This window comes from Lepidochelys kempii, chromosome 6, assembly GCF_965140265.1.
Source record: "Lepidochelys kempii isolate rLepKem1 chromosome 6, rLepKem1.hap2, whole genome shotgun sequence".
In the NCBI taxonomy this organism is placed as follows: Eukaryota; Metazoa; Chordata; order Testudines; family Cheloniidae; genus Lepidochelys; species Lepidochelys kempii.
The window spans coordinates 106,306,460-106,326,399 of NC_133261.1; positions in this window are offsets into that span (position 1 = coordinate 106,306,460).

The window sequence follows — 19,940 nt, forward strand, 5'->3', positions numbered from 1 at the left end:
AGTTGAGAGCAATTCAGATCTGGATTTTGGTTTGGTCCCATTTCCATCTATCAGAAATAAAATGTGATATTGAAAATATATAATTAGACCGTAAGAATGGCCATAGTGGGTCAGACCAGTGGTCCATCTAGCTCAGTATCCTGTCTTCTGACAATGGCCAGTGCCAGATGCTTCAGAGGGAATAAGCAGAATGGGCAATTTCGAGTGATCCATGCCCTGTTGTCCAGTCCCAGCTTCTGGCAGTTGGAGGTTTAGGGACACTTGGAGTATGAGGCTGCACTCTTGACCATCTTGGCTAATAGCCATTGATGGACTTATTCTCCATGAATTTATCTAATTCTTTTTTGAACCGAGTTATACTTTTGGCCTTCACAACATCCCCTGGCAATGAGTTCCACAGGTTGACTTTGCATTGTGTGAAGAAGCACTTCCTTATGTTTGCTTTAAATCAGCTGCCTATTAATTTCATCAGATGACCCCTAGTTCTTGGTTATGTGAAGGGGTAAATATCACTTCCCTATTTACTTTCTCCACACCAGTCATGATTTTATAGACCTCTAGCATATCCTCTCTTAGTCATCTCTTTTCTAAGCTGAACAGTCCCAATCTTCTTAATCATTTCTTGCACAGAAGCTGTTCCATGCAGGTAATAATTTTTATTGCCCTTCTCTGCTGTTTTCCCAATTCTAATATAACTTTGAGATGAGGTGACCAGAACTGCATGAGGTATTCAAGGTGTGAGCACACCGTGGATTTAATATAGTGGCATTATGATGTTTTCTGATCTGTCCCTAGCGGGTAGATGGCAAATGCAATACTCTGGGCAGACAGCCTTTTATCTCTGATTTGACCATTTTAATCCAACAAAGCAGGATAGTAACTGAAAATTTTTCATTTCTGAAAGCTATGTGATGGTTGATATATAATCAGTTGGCACCCTTGTTTATCCTCAGCAGACAGGCCAGATACTGAATAAGAACAGAGACTGACCTCTGTCTCAACCCTAGGAGCAGTCTCTAAAGGTGACTTTTATTATTGTTTTGCTTTTAAAAAAATGTATTTATCAGTTAGTTATAGGCTTTTCTATGGTGCTCATCATTTTAGTAGCTGTGCACCTCACAAACATTAATTAACTTATCTTCATAGTACCCCACAGAGGTAGGCAAGTGTTAATATCCCTGATTCATAGATGGGGATAGAAATTAAGTGACTTGTCCTAGGTCACATAGGAAATGAGTGGGAGAACACAGACTATAACCTATATCTTCTGAGTGCTAGTCTATTGCCTGAACCGCAAGACCATCCTTCCTTCAGAATGAGGTATGTTGCCAGGGTTGATGTAACATGCATAGCTGATAGGTAGGGGCAAGATTTTAAAATCAATGGGAGTTAGGCTCCTAAATACCTTTAAAAAATCTGGGCTGAGGCATCTTTAGGCACCTAAATACTTTTAAAAATCTGCCCCTAGATGACTGTGCTGAACCTGTCTATGAGTGAAAAAACAGCTACCTTTTGTAACTGTTCTTCTTCAAGATGTGTTGCTCATGTCCATTCCAATTAGCTTTTTCCCCGAGCAATACCCGTTGGGTCAGCTCAAGCGCCCCCTGGAGTTGCACATCCATGGCGCTGTATGTAGGGCCCTGCCAACCTGCCGCCACTTCAGTTCTTTCTTACCACCTGTGACAGTTAGCTGGAACGCTCATTCTCTCTTGCTTTGGCAAGCCTTCTCCCGAGTAGTCTTTGGACTGTTTTTTCTGTAGTTAGATCAATAGTTAGTAGTTGTAGTTAGTTTGGTCATCATATAGTTAGAATGCCTCGGTCCTGGGGTTTAAACCCTGTGCAGCTTGTAACAAGCCTATGCCCAGAAGCATCCCTCACACTTCCTGCTTGAAGTGTTTGGGGAAATCACACCAGAAGAACCATTGCAAGATCTGTAGGAGATTCCGTCTCAGGTCTTCGACCAACAGTTGAAGATCCTTCTGAGGGAGGCCGCCCTCCATCCCCACTCAGAGCAGCATTCGGCCACACCAATGTCTAGCACCTCAGCATCGGTACACAATGCTCCAATGTAAACACAGGAAACTTTGGTGCCAAGAAAGGACTCGGATAGAGACAATCGGCACTGCAGAACTCCCTACATAGAGGCTTCCCACATGGCAGCGTGCGGCACTGTTCCCAGTCCCCGGTGCCCCGCAAGAAGAAGAAGCCGGATAGGAGGTGCTCACCCAAACTGAGACTGAGACAGAAGGATCCTATATATGGCACTATTGAGGCATGACTCCAGTGGGTGCCAGAGCTGACCCGATGGGTACTGCGAGGGGAAAAACCCATCAGCTACTGCACGCACACCTAATTGGAATCGTCATGAGCAAGCACTCCAAGAAGAATAAATACTTTGTACTCAGCATGAGAGAAACCTTGGGTTTGCTGAACAACTACCTAATACTACCCTAGATGATGTATTTATCCTATAAGTGGCTTAGAGCTCTCCTACCACAGAAACAGCCTAATTGGTCCAAAGCTAACTGGTGTCATGTGGATAGAAATTATTTGACTCCATTTCTGAGCAAAGGTCACACAGATTCATTAGGTTGGCCACCGTCTGGAATTACGTTCTTAGAGACGTTGCCTTTCTAGAACGGAAGACATTCCAACAGATTTAACATGCCCATTTTGCCAATAATACTAATACTTGACTACAAATAGGGAGAAATGTTTGAATTGATCTACAGCTTAAAAAAAAAGTAAATTAGGTCAGGCCTCACCTTCCAGTGCCCTAGAGGCAATATTCTGGAGTGCAATATTCTGTCACTTGCAGCACTGGGCTGGGAGCTGCTGACGTGGAGCCTGCCTGCCTGCCCAACTGGGGCACAGAATGGCAGAGAAGGGGGTTGGTCCCTGGAACGAAGATCCAGGGTGGAGGCATAGCGGGATGTGGGGGGCGGGGGGGTTATCCCCAGAGCGAGGGGCTGGGGTGGGAGCACAGCGGGGGAGAGGCAGCACTGGTACCTACCTCTCTGCCAGAGAGGCTGGAGCTGGGTCCAGGAGCCAGCCAGTCACTTCTCTCCCTCAGCAGCTGAGCGGAGAGCAGCTCCTCCAGGCTCCAGCAGCAGCTGCTGCTCTTCCTACCCTTTGAGCAGGGAGCCTGATTGCAGTTACTCCGGTGCTGACCGGATGCAGCCAGGTCCCCTTTTCAGCCAGACTTTCCAGCTGAAAACTGGACACCTGGCAACTATTAATGAAACACAAGAATACTAAAGCATCTGGAATTATAACAGCCTCACAAAGGCACATTTCAATGAGCTGGGTGCACAGAGCACATGTAGCTGAAGAATGAATGACCCAAGCTGACACTGGAGAGTGACCTGCAAATCTCCCCAGCCAGGGGACCAGGGACTCAAGAGGGAACATATGGAAGAGCAGGGACTCAAGAAGAGCTACCATTCCCAAAGCCCCCCACAAGCATCTGTCCCCACAGCCTGTCCTCTCATTCTGTCTCCACAGGCTGTTCCACCTCAAGCCTCTACCCCCAGGACATGTTCCCCCATGAACTCCTGTCCCACAGCCTGTTCCCACAAGCCCCATTCCCCTGAGGTCCTGTACCTCATCCCATTTCATCCCTCTCACCTACTGCCTCTGCTCCTCCCCAGCAGCCAGGGGACTACTGAGAATGGAGAAGAGGAGAAAGTGTCACTTCGCTCAGTGCTGGCCCCACAAGGGCTCCTGGGGCTGGGAATCATAGAATCATAGAATATCAGGGTTGGAAGGGACCCCAGAAGGTCATCTAGTCCAACCCCCTGCTCGAAGCAGGACCAATTCCCAGTTAAATCATCCCAGCCAGGGCTTTGTCAAGCCTGACCTTAAAAACCTCTAAGGAAGGAAATTCCACCACCTCCCTAGGTAACGCATTCCAGTGTTTCACCACCCTCTTAGTGAAAAAGTTTTTCCTAATATCAAATCTAAACCTCCCCCACTGCAACTTGAGACCATTACTCCTCGTTCTGTCATCTGCTACCATTGAGAACAGTCTAGAGCCATCCTCTTTGGAACCCACTTTCAGGTAGTTGAAAGCAGCTATCAAATCCCCCCTCATTCTTCTCTTCTGCAGACTAAACAATCCCAGCTCCCTCAGCCTCTCCTCATAAGTCATGTGTTCTAGACCCCTAATCATTTTTGTTGCCCTTCGCTGGACTCTCACCAATTTATCCACATTCTTCTTGTAGTGTGGGGCCCAAAACTGGACACAGTACTCCAGATGAGGCCTCACCAATGTCGAATAGAGGGGAACAATCACATCCCTCGATCTGCTCACTATGCCCCTACTTATACATCCCAAAATGCCATTGGCCTTCTTGGCAACAAGGGCACATTGCTGACTCATATCCAGCTTCTCATCCACTGTCACCCCTAGGTCCTTTTCCGCAGAACTGCTGCCTAGCCATTCGGCCCCTAGTCTGTAGCGGTGCATTGGATTCTTCCGTCCTAAGTGCAGGACCCTGCACTTATCCTTATTGAACCTCATCAGATTTCTTTTGGCCCAATCCTCCAATTTGTCTAAGTCCTTCTGTATCCTATCCCTCCCCTCCAGCGTATCTACCACTCCTCCCAGTTTAGTATCATCCGCAAATTTGCTGAGAGTGCAATCTACACCATCCTCCAGATCATTTATGAAGATATTGAACAAAACCGGCCCCAGGACCGACCCCTGGGGCACCCCACTTGACACCGGCTGCCAACTAGACATGGAGCCATTGATCACTACCCATTGAGCCCGACAATCTAGCCAACTTTCTACCCACCTTATAGTGCATTCATCCAGCCCATACTTCCTTAACTTGCTGACAAGAATACTGTGGGAGACCGTGTCAAAAGCTTTGCTAAAGTCAAGAAACAATACATCCACTGCTTTCCCTTCATCCACAGAACCAGTAATCTCATCATAAAAGGCGATTAGATTAGTCAGGCATGACCTTCCCTTGGTGAATCCATGCTGGCTGTTCCTGATCACTTTCCTCTCATGCAAGTGCTTCAGGATTGATTCTTTGAGGGAAGGGTCACTGCAGTGGTAACTTTGCTCAAGTCTTCACCACAGTTAATATTACTATTATTTTGAGGGTGAGGGAAGAGTTGTAAGTTTCTTTAGGTTAGGATTTACTTTTGTATTGGGTGTCAATACTAATTTTTTTTTTCTGAATGGACTATTGTTAGAAAAGTGCTACACTCTGGACACATTTCATCTAGGAAAAACTGGCCAAGCTCCATTGACATCCATGAGGCTCTGGCATCCATTTTACAATAGGCTATCAACAGAACACTCTACTTTCTTTACATTATTCTCCACTGCGTTTCTTGGATTCAGTTTCGAATGAAATGTATGAAATGTACCATCCGTCTCCCTGAAACTCAAGCTACATAATGGGAAAAGGTACCTAGGTTCTGCACATTAACATCTCCAAAAGATTTGCCTCTCAACTTGAACATACTCAAGGCTACAGGTAAAAATTACTATGCATCATCACTGAAATAGTCACACCTCAACAGGTACCCAGTAGGACAATGGCTGGTGAGCCATTGTCAAATCTCTTCTCAAATATCATTAACTTTATGATGGTTTCCTGTTGCATTCAGAGTATGCAGTATGCCTGCCAGTGAAATGCCTTCTGGTAGGCAATATTATGTGTGTTTAAGTCCGTGGTTTGTTCCTGGTGCAATGCTTAACATCACTGTATAAACAAAGTGTCACTGAGCTTATGAGACATTTGATGTGTTATTTTGCCTTGTTGCTGTGATTTCAATAGAAACTTTTTCCTTTATTGTGTGTTTGTCAAGGTTCCTTCCCCACTCTGAACTCTAGGGTACAGATGTGGGGACCTGCATGAAAAACCCCTAAGCTTATTTTTACCAGTTTAGGTTAAAACTTCCCCAAGGTACAAACTATTTTACCTTTTGCCCTTGTATTTTATCACTGCCACCACCAAGTGTCTAACAGATATATAACTGGGAAAGAGCCCGCTTGGAAATGTCTTTCCCCCCAAAATCCTCCCCAAACCCTACACCCCCTTTCCTGGGGAAAACTTGATAAAATCCTCACCAATTTGCATAGGTGAATACAGACCCAAACCCTTGGATCTTAAGAACAATGAAAAAAGCAATCAGGATCTTAAAAGAAGAATTTTAATAGAAGAAAAAGTAAAAAGAATCACCTCTGTAAAATCAGGATGGTAAATACCTTACAGGGTAATCAGATTCAAAACATAGAGAATCCCTCTAGGCAAAACCTTAAGTTACAAAAAGACACAAAAACAGGAATCTACATTCCATTCAGCACAGCTTATTTTCTCAGCCATTTAAACAAAACAGAATCTAACATATTTCTAGCTAGATTACTTACTAAGTTCTAAGACTCCATTCCTGTTCTGTTCCCGGCAAAAGCATCACACAGACAGAGAGAACCTTTGTCCCCCCCCCCCCCCCCCCCCCGCAGCTTTGAAAGTATCTTGTCTCCTCATTGGTCATTTTGGTCAGGTGCCAGCGAGGTTATTCTAGCTTCTTAACTCTTTACAGGTGAAAGGGTTTTTCCTCTGGCCAGGAGGGATTTTAAAGGTGTTTACCCTTCCCTTTATATTTATGACAGTGTTGTATTTTTAGTATTAGACCTAACTATTGGTTCCAGTGATCCAGACCTAATAGACAGCCTTCAATGGCTGTACAACTGTCTATTGTGAGATAAATGGTCAGTGTGGGTCTTCTGTTTAATGATCCAACATGGTACCATGTCTTGGACTACCCGAGTTGACCCTGCTATTTAACAGTACACCTAAGTGTGTCACAGAGTTCAGCTGTGTTGGTAGGATGGTAATCTGCATATAGTCAGGTGTCAACGTGGGGAACCAGGGAGTTTACCAACAAGACAAAAATGGGGAACTCATAGATGCACCCCAGATATGGGACTAGTTATGTGTTTAGAACTGCTCAAGTTCACAGAGAATTGGGATCTCCAAGGCACAGTCACAGCTAGAGCTGCAAGACCCTAACTGAAGGGCAGGCAGAGGAGTAGGACTCCTGGTGAGGTCTGTTAGCTGCTGAAAGGTGCCAATGGAAATGAAGAGATTCATGGGCTGAGCTCCCAGAGCGTCTTTTGTCAGAAACAAATTATGCAGACCGTGTTTAAGAGATAAACATGTCTGGATCTGATGGCAGAGTTTTCTCTTTAAGCCATCATTCCAGTGTTGCAGCCACAAATCTGTATCAGGAGTGGCAATAATTCCATAACAATGTAGACAAAGAAAGTCTCCAGACATGTAAAAACACTAAAGAGGTGACATTTTAAATGTGACTAACCCAAAGTGAAGCACCTAAATCCATATTTAGATGTCTCAATGGAGACAATTTATGTGCTTACACCAGATATTTAAGTTCCTACAGTAAGCGTCCATTTATCTGAGTGTCTAAATTTCCCTGGTATTTGAAAATTGGGCATCAGTACTTCATAAAAAGTTTGTTTAAAAACAAGCCGTCTCAGCATGCTAGAATCATCCCTTATTAGAGAGTTGGGCTTCATGAGGAGAAAGCAGCATCGCTATGCAATTAGTCATGATGATTTTTTTTAAATTTCTTTGTTTTCTTTAAAAGAGTTTTGCAAATCCACTTTGTTGTTTCTCATTCTTCTAGCCCTCTTCCCCAAAGATTGACCCTGGTTTCCTCATCTTTGTTACTGATTTCTTGGACAAAGGGGCTAGATACCTCAGCTAGGGTAAATCAGCATAGCTCCACTGAGGACCCAGAAAGTTTTATTTTGTGTATTGTAGTAAGGGTGTGATCATAGACCCTCTGAAATCAATAGCAAACCTCCCATTGATTCCACTGGGAGCAGGCCCAAGGCCTCTGACTCTGGAATAGGAAACTAGCTCTAAAAGGAGTTCGGCTTCTGCCTACTAGAGTAGATTTTGCACAAAATACTAAATAAGCAGAGTCCCAGGCCTAAATGCATCCAGAAATGTGATAGGAAAAGAAAAAGAGAATCCACTATTGCTCAAAGAGCACATTGGAGCTACACAAGCAGAAAATGTATTGCTTGATAATGGATATCCTTTTGGCAGGAATATCTAGTAAATCTACAAGGTCATCAAAGTTCTGCAATAGTGGTTTTATAATGAAGAAAAAACAGTAACTAGAGCCCCACGCTTTGGGAAGGTAACAAATCTCTCCTTGCTTTCAGTTTCAGATTCATTCCCTTTTGAATCTCTGAATCCTTCACACTTCTTTTACATAGAAATTTCCTTCCTCCCTCCCTCTTCTTCCTCCTCATTTTGGTAATGATAAAATGTGCCTAAAATTGTATGTCTGAGTCGAATGATTTAATTTCATTTGTTGTGGTATGAAGAAAAATGAGGGAAGGATGTCAGATGCTTCAGAGGTGTTCTCACAGTTGCAATTGCTCTTTCATGTCACAGAAAGTGGAAAATGAGAACTCCATCCTACAGATTATTTGCAACATCTTTTATTCTTATAAAGAAAACATTCCAACGATACTGTTTTTTCTTTTCTTTTGCTATTTAAAAGAAAAGGAAAAAAATAGGAGCTCTGTCTGACCAGTTGGAATGGAAAGGGATCTGCATTACATGAGGGAGTTTAAATACATGTGCGATGTAGGACTTTTAGTGTAGAATAGAAAAGTAAATATAAAGATTGCTCAGGCCCTATAAGGGCCAAACACACATAGTATGGATGGCTTCCCTCAGTCATAGTCCAAATTAAAGGTATTAACTTGACTTCATACCCAAAGCAAAGATCTAAAATAAGGCTCATATCAGCTATGTCCCAGAAAAGAATTAGCCAATTTCCCTTCCTGTTGGTTCTCTACGCAGCCCTGCCCCTCTGTCTCCTGTAACACCTTCCCCATCAATGTATAGACAATGATTAGGAAATCAGCTGCCTGCTGCAAATGAGGATCAAGTGCAAATCCATCCCTGCTAGCTAACAGAATGCAGGGATGGTTGGCAATCTGGGGCTGTGATGTAATTTATCCCTCCCAGAGCTAATGTGGGGATCCCCTCATCGCATGACATAGGATCTGGTTGTTTTGGGGAGGTTTTTTAAAAGTTCCTTCTTCTCCTCCTAGGACAACAGAAAAATGTTACTGCCTCACCAGTTTTCAAAAGGGTCTTCTTTCTGCCTGTCTGCCTGTCAAAAAAGGGAAAGGCAGTTAAATTCTGAAGTTAATATGCCAAACATGCCTTTGCTACTGTAAGTTTGGAAATGAATCCTTTGTTTTTCTGCCATGTGTCTCATGCCCTTGTTTACTGTTGAACTCTTCAGAGAAATTCAAGGTACAGTGGTCAAATACAGAGGCTACTTCTGGCACCCAGGCCAACAACAATTCATAACATCATCACTGAATAACCAAAGGCTCGGTTGCACAACTCTTCCTCATGTTGGCAAGTACTTAGTGACATGAGCAGTCCCAGTGATGTCTAAATACATGCTCACGAAGGTGAATGAGGTTTGTGCTACCTAGCACTAAATTAAAAAGGAAAAATAAAAGAACCCAAAGGTAAACATAAAGCTTCTATTTCTCCATAAATGGACTTTGTTAATTAGAGTCAACAATCTCTTCCGTGGTAACGGAAAGGTCCTCTCCTTTAAAAAAAGTGTTATGGGTGGAGCTTTCAATTATTATCTGAGCACACTCTTCAGATCTGTCCACACAGTGGGTCAGTGTACTCTATGGGGGGGTGCGATTTCTTAAAGCACACTAATACATTGTGCATTAATTGGTCTCTTAGACTCATAGACTTTAAAGTCAGAAGGGACCATCTTGATCATCTAGCCTGATCTCCTGCACATTGCAGGCCACAGAACTTCATCCACCCATTCCCCTGTAATAGATCCTAACCTCTGGCTGAGCTACTAAAGTCCTCAAATCATGATTTAAAGACTTCAGGTTGCAGAGAATCCACCATTTACACTAGTTTAAACCTGCAAATGACCCATGACGTATGTTGCAAAGGAAGGTGAAAAGCTCCCAAGGTCTCTGCCAATCTGATCTGGGGTGGGGTGGGGGTGGGGGGAAGAATTCCTTCCCAACCCCAAATATGGTGATCAGTTCAACCCTGAGCATGTGGGCAAGACCCACCAGCCAGACACCTGGGAGAAAATTCTCTGTAGTAACTCAGAGCCCTCCCCAGCTAGTGTCCCATCACTGGTCATTGGACATGCTGCTAGATGTCGTAGATCGGCTACATGCCACTCTAGGCAGTCTCATTATACCATCCCTGCCATAAACTTATCAAGCTCAGTCTTGAAGCCAGTTATGTTTTTTCCACCACTAGACCCTGCTGGTGCGCACGAAAGGTTCCCGAGTGCGCTTTAATGCAGTGTTGTTTGAAACAATACTAGTTAAAATTCCCGATTTAAAATCACACTAGGGAACCTTTCGTGTGATTAACGCAATTAACGCACAACACATTAGTGCACTTTAGAAATCACACCCCTGCAGAGCATATTACCTCACCGTGTAAACACATGGACCGATTCTTTCTCTCCGTTACACAGTACAAATCAGGGGTCACACCACTTAAATCAACAGAATTACACCGGTGTAAATTTGGTGTCAGAGAACAGTGAGGCCCTATGAACTCTAGCTGTCACAGACATTGCTGGCCTCATACAAAGATGCTGGCTGTAATCAAATATCATGTTGTGTGGAGCTGAGATAAAGCTTTTCTCAAAATAGGTTGAAAAGAGACACAATCTGATTGCCCAACAAAAGTTTCCAACTTTATGCTGCAAGGGAATAATAAACATGCCACTTTTTTTTACAACAGTACTTGGTGTGTAAATTTAGTGCTTACGGATGGTCCAGATTGACCAGCTGTGGAGACTGAGGCCAATGGTTTGTCCACAGAACAGGTAAAGCACAGAAAGTGGCCTTGTAGGCTTCCCCCTGTTGCTCTAACAATGTGCCCCAATGCTTACCTAGAAGGACCAGTTGTTTGGGTTCATTGACTAGGGCCCATTCAGTCCTTGGCCTCTCCACTAAGCAAAGGTACTTACTGATGATTTTTGTGGGGTGGCCATTTAATAATCCAAATTCCACTACACTAGACATAAAGAAAGACATGTTTAAAAAAAACAAAAAACATGAAGGAGTCTAGCTCACTAGCGGGTTGGGCAGGGAGATAAAGACTGAGACTTTTATTCCTAAAATCCCACCAAGTCGCCATTTTTGTCATGGCAACGATGAACAGCAAACCTCAGTCCCTTTAGGGCACTGGTTTGCATCGCAACCTTAATGAAAAATGACTTAGCTTGTCATGTTGCTGCTCTGAAGAAATCATCTTACAGGATTCTCACTGCTGGGTCTTAGCCCCCCACTGAAAGACTGGTGAAGCTCCCAAAGTTTTTACAGCTTATGACCATTAAGCATAGTGGTAACAAGGCAGAGTGTGAACCAGGCCCACTACTGATGGTCACAAGCCATTCCCCAAGCATAAATACTGCCCTCCAAATGTTCCAGTCAGTTCTGATTGCCTGGCTGTGTGATCATAAAGCCTCCCAGATTCAGTGAGAGTAGTAACTGACAGCTGCCCAATAAGAAGCAGATTATGCCTCTTGTTATAGGAGCATTCTATAAATGTATAAAGAGATGTTAATTAGAGCTGGTCAAAACTTTTCTGACAGAACGTTTGTTCCCTCAGAAAATGCTGATTCAATAGAATCAAAATGTTCTGCAGGAATGCGTCAATTCTGTCAAAACTTTCAATGAAAACCAGGCAAGCAAGCAGACTAGCTGGCTGGCCAGCCTCGCTGTCTGGATTCCTGCCAGCCAGCTGGCTAGCAGGCAAGTTGTCAGGTTACCTGGGCAGCCCAGTAAGGCAGCTGCCCAGTGAAACAAGAAGCATGGGGCGCAAGCTGGCTGGGAAACCAGGGGGAGTTGACTACCTGTGGAGGTGGGCAGCCTGGAGAAGGAGCTGCCCAGGTAGTCAGAAAGCCAGCCGTCCAGGGAGCAAGCTGAAAAACTGCATTTTGGTTCTCCCAGAAAGACATTTTCACACTTTATCCTCCCACAAAAATTTTCACATTTGTGGCCTTTGAGCCTGATTTGAGAGACGTTTTTTCACAAGTGGGAAATTCCTCTTTTCAGCCAACTCTAATGTCAGTGTGTCTCAAACCAGGCCCTGCAAAAGAGAAGCACCTAAAATTAGTGGATGCTTTTGAAAACCTGAGTTCAAGGTGGGAAATCCTGACCCCAGTGAAGTCAATGGGAGTTTCACCATTGACTTCAGTGGGACCAGGATTGCACCCTAAACGATTTATCCTTGGTCACAGAGGATGTTTTTGGCAGAACCAGGAATAGAACCCAGAGCTTCTGACTCCCAATCCACTGCCCCAACAACAAGACCAGCATCCCCTGAACCGTTACCGCTGGGTCACTCTCCCTTTGTGCCAGCACTACACTTTAGATCATTTTTAAAACCTTTCCTTCTGGTTCAACTGCCACCTCTTTGCTGCCACCCCTGTGCTCCCCCTTTCCCACTGATGCAAGATTTCCACCTGCTGCTGCTCCACATTTCCCTGACTTCTTCTAGAAAGCTGTCACTTCATTTTTCACACACTCTCTTTTATTATCCATGTGTAAATGATATTATTCCCACCCTCAACTACTTGTCCCTTCCATTTATTTCCATTCCTCCTTTTCCTGACATGTGCTTCTATGGACCTATGCGTGATTTTTGTTCTCCTTTGCATTTTACTTAAGATATCTGGGGAAAATTTGCTGCCTTTTCACATAGTAAATGGCCTCTCTGAAGTTTCTTAGTGTTGTCTTAGGGTGTTGGTTGTCTCTCTCTCCAAAGACCCAGGGTCACCTTTGCTAGTTTTGTAAAAAAGCAATGTGCAATAACCAGAAATGGGAGAGCTGATCTAAGCAGTTTTTATTTACTCAAGGACATATTCACCATGTGACTTTCTGCAGGGATAGGACTGGAATGCAGGTCTGCAAGGTGCATAGTGGCCAACACTTCTGCAACACTAACCAGCAGCTCTGGTAGGGCTGGGTGCATTACCACAGACTGTGGGGATAAATTTTACGGAAAGCCCACCTCAGAAGGTCAGACTGATGGTTCCCTTGTCACCCCTGGTTAGCCCAGGCACGCTATTTAAGTCCAGGAGAGGTTCCAGGAAGTGTCTGTGCAACAAGTGGGCTCCTCTGCCAGATGAGTAATGGACCTGCCTCTTGGACCCCTGACCTTGACTCTAACTCCTGGTTCCTGATTCTGGCCGCCGCTGCTCTGACCACTAGGCCAGTGATTCTCAAACTTGTGTACTGGTGACCCCTTTCACATAACAAGCCTTTGAGTGTGACCCCCCTTATAAATTAAAAACGTTTATATATTTAATACCATTATAAATGCTGGAGGCAAAGCGGGGTTTGGGGTTGATACTGACAGCTCACGACCTCCCATGTAATAACCTCACCACCCTCTGAGGGGTCCCAACCCCCAATCTGAGAACCCCTGAACTAGGCCTCATTGCCCAAGTCCCAGTTGTGAGACAGCCTCACAAATGATGCCCATGTTCAGTCCAAGTCTACCCTACACACTTTTGCTGACATAGCTATGTCAGTCAGAGGGGTGCTGAGGTGTGATTTGTGACCGACAGAGCTGTGCCAGCAAAATCCCCTAACAGAGACATAATTAAACTGGTAAAACTTTCGCTTTTGCCAGTATAGCTTATCTCGCTCAGAGTAGCGGGAATAGCCATGCCAGCAAAAGCAGAGTTTTGCTGGTACAAGCTGTGGCCACACTAGGAGTGCTTTGCTAATATCGCATAGTAGTGTGTGTGTGTGTATGTATATACATATATGTGTATGCATAGCTATACCAACAAAGCCTTCCAAGCGTAGTTCAGGCTGGAGAGCCATAATAGCCTTTAGCCGTGAGCTGCTGTTTATAGTCGTTTATTCGGTGTATACAAGGGGTGGCCAAAAAAATTTCAGCGGGGAACTGCCTCTTCTTTATATGGAGATGTTGTCCATGATAAAAGTAATAGTGTAGTATTATCAGGAAAAATTCTGCCCTCAACTAAACACACTCAGTTCCCATTGAGTGAATTAAGGATTATGAGTCCATATTTGAGGTTAGAATTTGGACCAGCAATACTTAACAATTCTATCTGAGGTTTTCAAACTACGTCACCAGCATAAACAGCTGAAGCCTCATAGCCCCCCAGTGAAATGGGTGTGGTAAGTATTGTTTTTCCCATTTTGCAAACTTGGGTATAGAGAGGTTAAGCAGTTTGGCCAGGATCATGCAATGAGTTGTTTTGACACTCAGGCGCAGAACCCAGAAATTCTGATTCCCATAATCCTGTGCTGATTGCACGACCATGCTGAGATGATGCATAATATCCCATCAGAAAACAAGCCAGTTTAAGAAGACTGGTCCTTCCAGTAAGGCCAGATCCAGGGACTCAACGCCAAGCCCAAACAGTGGGCATCTTTGCAAAGATGGGACTGAAAGGGAGAAGAAATTCTCCTTACTCTCCAGTGTGGGTGCAGAGCTGCTCTGTAGGGGTTAGTTCAGCCCACTGCAGGCCCACACAACTCTGCTGCAGGATCCTCTGAATGGCTCCTCCAAAACCAAGACTCCTTCTGTCCTCTGCACAGCAGAAATACACTGACTCTGCTGTCAATAGGTCCTCCACAACCACAGAGTTGGGGGCCTGTTTTGCCCCTTAGTGATATGTTCATAAATGAGTTACCGTGACTCTTTACTATTTGAAGTCTATGATACTGGATAATTTAACTCTGAGATTTAAACAACTGTAATATTGGTTAGTCCAGAACGTTATCTGCTGGCTGCATAGGCTAGTGGAGGGGCCACTGACCACTCTACTCTAGTGGGCTCTGGAATGGCCTTATCTCTCTTACACCCATGGCTTGCCACCATGTGAGACAAGAGAATGTCATGTTAACAATGGGGAAAAGGAGGAGATTGGTGCGTCTGTCTTGCTTCCCTGACTCCTAGCACCAGTGTTACAGAGCATGCCTAAGTTCACAGAGGCTGAAGTGAGCACTTACAATTGCCATGAATTGTGGAGATTTAAAAAAATAAAATTCAAAGAAAGTATAGCGTGGCATAGTGGTTAAAGAACAGGAGATTGGAACAGTCCCTTTAAATGAAGGTTTAGGAGGCACAGCTGGGCAAAATCCCCCTAATCCCCACTTTCTGCTCCCTTTCGTCAGTCAGTGTTTTGGGGGTGAAAGGTCCCCTCTTTGCAGACATGTTGCTGCATAAACCAGTTTTTAGACAATGGCATTTTTTTCCTGTTCTTCTGTGGGACAACTTTCTGAAGAAACACTGAGGTCCCTGGTGCTAAGCCCAAAACTCTTCAGTGGGTACCCGAAGTTAAATGTTATGTAAACACCATCCTCATTAACTAGTGTGGGCTGAATTAATTCCTGCTGTAAGTCCATTGACCTCATCGGAATTACACCAGGGGTGAATCTGACACCTAAGCCCACACAACTAATTGATTGTTCATGAGAATGCGTTACTAATTACAATTTCCAAAATGTTAAGTGTTAGGAAAATACTGAGAACATATTATATATTGTAGCTGCTATGGTTATAAATTAACATGCTCATTTCAATTAAAGGTAGAAACCAAGTATCTGTAGAGGCCCTCTTCTGGTCTTATGCAAATCAGCTATGGGCTGCTGGTAGTTGGAATGCAATAGATGAAGAAAAAAGGTAATCATGACCTTTCAGAACTGCTCCATTGTGACTGAAGACTAACTTCCCCTTACACTTCCACATTATCTGCAATGAAATTTCTTCCAAGCTAAACAATTTCAGAAGACTGATTTCAGGAATGCAGAAATGTCTGCTTAATTTCAACCTCAATAAGCCCACATTGCAACTCATTCTTAATGTATCAAAGTTAAATGTTTTAAACATTTATCTAGTTGCTATGGCTTTGCCTTGTGCATCAGACACTTTATCCATCAGACATGACAACTGAATAATATTTTTTTTATTTTCAGACACAGGTCACAGATTCTCCTCATCATGCTACATTTTCCTCCCTGCCCTTTTGAGCTTCCTGGAAAATCTGTTCTGTAATACTGCGGGTACATGAATTACTGTCACAGGTAGCCTGTAGAGATTTCATACCTGCTGCAGTTCATTTATCCAGGAATGAAGAAAAACCCTTGTCTTCCGTGGGTATTATCAGTGACAGCAGATCGGACACTCTGAGGCTTGCTTGCCCTCTGTGCTCTATTGATTTCCTAAATTTTTATGACTCATCATTTACCATTCTTGGATTGAAACAAACTAAAAGTAGTATGTTCAGTCCCACAGTGCAAAGGATTCCCTGCCATGAACTGTAGTAAGGGGTTACAGTCCATTTTTATATTCCTGCCCTGTACTGTTGTGGTGAGCTGCTAAATAGCTGCTGTGTTCCACTCCAGAAGTGGCTGCATTTCAGTGGTTAATAAAAAAATCTCATGTCACAAGGGCATGTTGAGACTTAATTTGTTAAAGTTTTCAAAGTGCTTCGAGGTCCTCAGATGTAAGGTGCTACAGAAACTGAAAATATAGTTGATATTAGGACAATGGAACGGCCTGCCCAGGGAGGGTGTGGAAGCTGGAGGTTTTCAAAAGGAGGCTGGATAGCCATCGGTCTTGGATGGTTAAGACACAACAAATCCTGCATCTTGGCAGGGGGTTAGACTAGGTGACCCTTGCGGTCCCTTTTAATCCTATGGTTCTATGATTCTATATTAAATTAAATATGTAAGATGCTGTGACTGTGTCCTGATCAGCACAGGCCAGGCTCCTACTGAAAGACTTGCCTGTTTACAGCCTATCATCAGGGTTCTCTGTTCTTGTTTAACACCCACCTCTGCCTCTGAATTCAGTCTGATGATAAGCAGTCAGGAACTGTATATCTGATGCATCACATGCTGGGGGATGGGGGGTGGAAGTTCTGTGGATTTATCCAATGGGTGAAATCTGACCCAATTTTTATCTATATATATTTATATCCACACCTACACTTTATCTTTCTTGAGGGTAGGCCTTGTGGGATGCTTACTCTAGCTAACTGCTGAGAATAAGACTTGACAGCATACCTTACAAAAGTTCAAAGAAAGGGTAGCATGGCATAGTGGTTAAAGAACAGGAGTCAGAGGAGTGGATTCTATCCCAGAATCTGCTTTAGATGTGAAGCAAACATTGGGCAGCTCACTGAGGCCAACTTTTTCAAAATTGGGTGTCTAAGGTTAGGCTCATGCAGCCAAACTTAGGCCCTGATCCTCCGACAAAGTCCATGCAAGTGGACCACTATGCCTCTACGAAGCCCCCTGTGAAATCCAAAGGCCCCGGGCAGGGGTTCCACCTCAGAGGCAATCACTGTAGGATTAAGGTCTTTGACACTGGAAAAAGTAGCCTGATTTTCAGCGGTACCCAAGCAGCCACATAGCCAATGAGGGGACACTTTCATCTAGATGCCTAACTCTGGATTTAGGTATCCCAGCTTTGAAAATGTTGGATTTAAACTTCCCTACCAGTTTCCTGTTCTGTAAAATGGGAAAGACACGACTTACTTACCCCACAGGGGAGTTGTGAAGTTTAAAGAATCAATAATGGTGAAGTGCTTTGAGATCCTCTGATGGGAGCAGCTATAAAAGGGCAAAGTGGCAGTAATAGCGATTGAGTTTCCCAGCCATCACAGCAGGAGACAGTCTTGTATATAGCTGACAAGCAGTCACCGTCTGCTCCCTGTCTCTGTTTGCACTTCATCAAGTTATCTTTTTGCAAGCGAAGAAATCCCAGCTGATTAAACAGCACATTCATCATCTGGATTTTTCTAGATCGTTTTCTATATCAATAGTGTAATAAAAATCCCACCTCAAAAGTTCATGGAGATCAGCTCTATCTTCCACTCAGACCCCTAGAGGAGCCACAGCAAGACTGGCAGTGAAAATATACAGCTTATTCATCCACAGTGCCAATCAAAGAACATTAAACAAAAAGATTAGTTCTGCTTTTATTTGTTTGTAACATGAAAAGCATGGAATATTTAACAGCATTGTAATGAATACCAGATGGGAATAATGCTCATTTTAAAGACACTGTTAACCACCTCTCTTCCACACTGCTCAAACAGCCAGGCAAATCAAGCAGCCCATTAGAACAATTTATGAACTTCTGCTGAGGGAGTTCTATCAAGAGGTCCACTGCTAATACAGTGCAACCCTGATAACATCTGTTAGGGTTATTCATTGAAGAGGATTATATTACAATCTTTAGTAATAGCAATGAATGCTACAGTAAAACCGGATGAGACTTCAGTTTCATTCGCTCCAGCAATGTGTGTTTATCAGTGTTTTTCGGCAGTTGGAAGCTGAGGCTGCATTCACGAAATGTTGAGAAATGAAATTCAGAAAGCTTGAAATATTAACTTAGAAAAAAAAACCCTCTGTCTTTAATCTCTGCTGGATGTAATACTTGCCTCCTACACATAGCACTGGTATGACTGCAAGGTGATTTCCAGAGTGAATACACCTTAAAAATCACCCCCTCTTAACTCCCCACTGTTGGTTTTTATTTCATTCAATATTTATCATTCTGTAATCTTGCTCCATTTTTTTCTAATTTAATAGGTTTATAATGATGGCTCTTTTTTCCCTTAGTATTACCTAACCACATCATGAGTGTTCAGATCCAAAATTACATCATTATACTGGCAAGGACTTTTGTACAGTTACAATCCAGTGCTCAGGCATTAGACAAAGAGGAACTACAAAATTATTTTTTTGACCATTCTGTAAGATCCCTAGTGACTATGAGCCACATCCTCAGCTGGTATATATCAGCCTAGCTCCATTAACTTTAATGAGGCTATGCCCATTTACACCAGTTAAGAATCCGACCCTCTTATTTTTATTTATTGAACTTGCCACCTTTCAGTGTTATGACCTAAACAACAGCCTTTGTCCTCTTGCAGCGGGGTAACTATCTAAAGCAGGTGTTTCTGCAATAATATCCAGCCTATATATTTATAACTGCCCAGGATACTCCAGTGGCCTCTAAAACCATTTACAGTAATTCTCATTGACTGCATCAACTCCCACTGATCAACTGCAGACTCCACTGCAGCCTGAACTTGGTCAGCCCACTACTCACGCACCCATAAAATAGTGTTTTTCCTTTCAAGCCTGTGAAAATCTTGTGCACGACTCTCTCCTCCCTTCTAGAAGTAAATTCCCTGCATTAGACAGCAACACAGCGGAAGGCTCCCCAGTTTTATTTGGCTGTTTCAGAAAAACTAGCCTAACATAGGCCTATCACCTTGAAAGGGGCTCCTAGGGGCTTGGCCACACAAACCCTGTTGGTGCCCCCCTAAATTAATAACCCACAAGGAGCATTATATTGCAGAGAGAAAAGCTGTTAGTAAGGGTTGCAGCATCATTTGTGTATTGATTTGAGCAGCCAGTACACCACGGTGATATAATCTATAAGTCACCAGGGTCTGACTTTCCCAAGGTCACAGGCCTGCCTCTATGTTGGCATGATCTCCCATCTACTGTTGCTGGCACCTCTTAGGGTAGCAATCACAGTGCTCTGCATGACCATTGCACTACTAAGTTCAGCTGAAGAGTTTAAACTTGCACAAGTGCAATCTTATGCCTTCTCCCTAATAACCTTGTGTTCTCCAAAATACATAAGGACCATAAAGGGGTCACAAAGCCCTATGTACAGATCACCGGGAGTTAAGCAGCACCAGGAAAGACAGCGACCATTCCAAAGTTCATCCCAACACATGACTTTTAGGCAAAATATACAGAGGGGCTTTCCTACTACCAGAAAATAATTCTTCTTTGGAGTTCTTCAACTTTGATGCTTCTGGCAGACTTGGTCTTGCTAGAA